The following is a 4,729-nucleotide window of genomic DNA, read 5'->3' as shown; positions in this document are numbered from 1 at the left end:
AATATAACATGTACATTACCTCAATTATGATGCATAACAGGTAGACTTAGTGGCCAAAAATGTTCATCTGCGTGAGTCATAACTTTTTGCTATACTCTTTATACTAAGCATAATATGATGTTTATTGAATTTTTGGAAATGTTTGACAATGCTTAAAAAATTCAATAGTGCATAATGTCAATGCTTAAAATGTTCAATGATGAAAAATAAAATGTTGATGATAAATTTGAGGATTACTAAAGGGTTACTATTATATATGAAATGGACTAATGAAAAGGTACAATATGAAGGATTATCTATCATGAATTAGTGCTTAGCAAAATGAAATTTCAATCTTAAGTTTTTAACAAATATACTAGAAACTGGGCTTCGTATGGTGCATCAAAATTCAACTGGAAGTATCTTATTGCTAGATTGAAGATTAGGTATTGATAAACTTTTCTTTGGAATACGAGGCCTAATAAGATTACTAACTACATACTAAAGAAATGGTTGCTATGAAGTCTTTCATGCAAAGATAGATTAAATTAGAATCAATAAGATTACTAATTAAAATTTTACACACTATATATTATACTATAATATGTAGTTAGTCTGCATAATATTCTTAAGGTGCGAATTTAAGGAAGAGTGAGACAGTATTAAATTTTTTACGTCCTTAATTCCAGCAGGTTACTTTTGTCAGTTTTGGCAACAATGGTGCTACTAAGAAAGATTAAGGTGATTTTAACATTGGAATACTTGTTTGCTAACTACTTCACTTATCATATATGATTATTAATAAAAAGTAATAACACATATAAATTGAAATGTAATCCTACATTGCTCATTGTACATGCACTGAAAATTCACACCATATGTATAAATACAGAAATCCATAACATGTCCTTAGCTAAATAAAGAAAACATAGCCGGATAAAGATGGGAAATAATTACCTGATATATAAGCCAACACTGCGAGATGGTGATCAACATTTTTCCTGAGAAACAAATTTTGAACTGAGTTGTAGAACATCGCTTGATCAATATTGTTATGAACTGTAAAATCTATGAAATAATGAAATCGATCACATGTTACCTCAAATGGATTCTGATGAAACTGATACAGTGCCTACCAATCCATCTTGTACAAAACTTCTTTGATTCTGAGTGAGGTTTACCTATTTAGCCAAGCCATTAACAGTCTTGCAGAACTGTTGAAATCATATTAATGGATAATAATGTAAGAAAAAATCAAACTGATAATGTCTGATTGAAGATTTTCCATTATTTTGGTTATTCTCAGAAATGACAGTTGTATGAAATAGATAATATGATAGAGTAAGAACACTGTGTAAAGGTGTCTAGATGACATAATGAAAAGGTTGTGTTAAATTATTTATAATAATACTTAATGAACTTATCATCAAATTGAATCCATGCATGTGTAACAGTGAGGCCAAATAGACTATTCACCTTCTTATAATTACACTTTACTACAATAGTCTTTTGCATGACACTTTTTTTCTTGGGAGATGCAATATATAAAATTCTTTAACTCTAATATCCCCATTAATATCATGCAGTGTTTAACAATACCTATTTGTTTAATTGTACAAACAGTTAAATCTCGATATTATAATACTTTATAACTTCTGAAATATGGATTAATTATATCTAACTTCGGTGAATCTAAAATTAAGTAATATGGTTTAATATCATATATGTTAGCATAAAATATGTTAGTATAAAATATAAAGTATGTCATACAGCGATAACATTTTCTTTTAATACAATATTAGTAAAAAATTATCCTTTTAATTTCATTCGAAACAATAATATAAATAAACTAATAATAACTGGTCTTTTATATAATTATAAATTTTATCAAAATTTTATATTTAATGTAAGATACATTTGATCAAAAATGACAGTAGTTTATCAATGGTGAATTTAATTAGAATATAGTAAAGACCATACAAAATTTAAAGGTAAATAATGCATAAAAACTTAAATTTTGTATCGTACTTAATTTATACATTAACAATTTATTTTATTTTCCAAAATTGTAACTTTAAATATATATATATATATTCATAAATATAATGTAGAAGTAATCGGGTAGAATTTAAGATAGAATAATAGCATACTTTTATAACTACACATTATATTTTTTAAGAAAAATGTAAGGATTATATTTCAATTAAAAAAATATATAAATAAAATGCATTAATATTGAATTTATATCCAAGTTGAAAAAATAAAACTCATGTTACCTAAGTGGTATATGGTTCAAATACATTTAATATATCGTTGAAACATAAAAGTAACTTTAAAACCTAATTGTTTTACAATTAGGCAATATATACTATCATGTTAAAGCAGAGAAGAAACTGTCAAACATCCTATACGCTTACCAAGTTGATTGATTATGCAAACTACACAATACCAATAATGTTCATCAATGGAGGTATGTCAGTTTTTTACCGAGAAGGAAGTTATTTGGTTATGTTCTTATTTACATTAAACCTATACGACTTTCTTGCAGATGATACATGATTATGTTAAGTTTATTGTACTTAGTAACTACTCATTCTTCCATTTTTATATTTAATTTGTACTCAAATTTAACATGCATATTTTTCATATAATATTTCGTATATTCAATGTCAATCCATGTTTCTGAAATCATTGCTTTAAAATCATGTATCAACTCATTATTTTATTTATATTTTAGCATTTTCATAATTTTAGAGCTTTTATATTGCTTTTCATAATAGTGATTTTAAATGAACAATTAATTGGTGGTAACACAAAATTAAAGATTGTGGAAGATAAAAGATGAAGTGACTGCAATTAGAGCAAACGGGAGATGAAAGTTGGGATTATCGATAAGTGCTTGTAAAGCATGGTTCTCTGCCGATTGGAGTAAGTTTGTAAAAGATAATAGATCAAGAATAGAGCACAATATACTCTTTAAATGACTGGAGACAGAGAAAATGAAGTAAAATTTGACATAGAATTGCTTAAGAAACCACATGACATGAACATCGACTAAGATCAAGTCAATTCTTAGATAGTTGTTCTGTGACTAATCTCTTCATGTTCTAATCTGGATTAAGTTTAACTATTTATTATATAATTATTATGACAAAAGAATTTTTGCATGCTTGTTGTGGATCAAATGTTTTAGGCATTTGGACACTTGATACGGATTCCTTACTTCTCCTGCAAAATGATAAAAATATAATAAGATTTTATTGCATCAATGTTAAGATGAATATGTATAATTTTGAGTCAAATAATGATTACCATTTCAATCTTCTTGCTAATTGGCATTGCAGAGTTTGGAGTCCTGCTAGAGTCACAAAAATCCATTAACCGCAAAACTGACAATTTATGAAGCATCATAACTTCATATCATCGAAAAATATAGGACATTATTCTAAAACTAACAAAAGGAATTAGACTTATATCATATATGTTAATGACTGAAATCTGAGGTGGACTTGAAACATCAGTGAGAGAAGTGCTTGTTATAGATGCTTCATAAAGTCCAGTGGCACGAAATAGAATACCGCCTTTGTTATGCTTATCTTCTCTAACAGTGATTATAGCAGAAAGCTCTTTTCCATCCAAGGAAAGGAGAACATTAGAAACCAATTTGGGATCTTTATAGATAAATACCAACAAGATATTTAGGATAATTTCTAATACAAATGATTAGGGAGTCTATTATTAACTGAGGAAGGTACTTACACCTTTATAAAAATAAAAATATATATGATATACAATTACATTCTTACATTATATGTGTCCTTCTTGAGATTGGTAGCAGATTGTGAAATCATTGACTTCACAACACGGTCCATAAGAAACACAACGGATTAACCCGTAGAATCCTCAACAAAAACTTTGATTCTGAATCTAAAAAAAGTTAATACATTCAATAAATTAATTTGTAAAGATGAGACAATATAAGACTTATTATTATTATTATTATTATTGGGAGATAAAACAGTTGATCATATACCACTTTTTGAAAACTGGAATGATGCGAGGACATTCAACATATGTGTTGCTTCTATCAATCTTAGTAACTTTAGTCTGAAACTTGTTGTATGAATTGTACCACCAGAAAGAAAACTCCTCGAAATTGGCAATCATAAATGTAGAGAACATGTTCTTCTGTTTAATTCAAAACAAAATGAGGAATGGACGAATATACGCTGAAAAAGTTTTTTACAAACTTAACAATGCATCAAATTTATAATCCGCACAACCTTAAACAAATCTTTATGATTTAACACTAGTTGGCCAGTATAAATCATCTCAAATATTGGAATGACGATAGTTTCCGAACTCTGACCATCTGGAAAGCAGGGGTGCGGCACCCCCAACTGTACTACACACTGCATACGTTTCGGTGCAGGGTACGGGGGGGGGGGGTGTGGCTTCAAACGTACGGGGTGCGCCACCATGGCCTGTCCTCTTATATCACAGTTCGGATTCGTGGGGGTGCGGGAAGGGCATGACTTGTAATTTTTTTGACATCTAGGAAACCTTTGTTGCCGCCATTCTCCTCCGTCATCATTGTTTCTCCGCCTTTGTTGTCATCAGTTTGATAATTTAACTTCATCTCCATTTTTGATTCCTTGTTATCAATCATCAACCTCAAATATTATAACAAAACTTCTAACTTTATCTCCATCTTTTATTCGTTGTTATCAATCATTGTTTCTCCGCCTTT

This window comes from Apium graveolens, chromosome 9, assembly GCF_009905375.1.
Source record: "Apium graveolens cultivar Ventura chromosome 9, ASM990537v1, whole genome shotgun sequence".
Taxonomy (NCBI): Eukaryota; Viridiplantae; Streptophyta; class Magnoliopsida; order Apiales; family Apiaceae; genus Apium; species Apium graveolens.
This window is presented reverse-complemented; position numbering follows the sequence as displayed.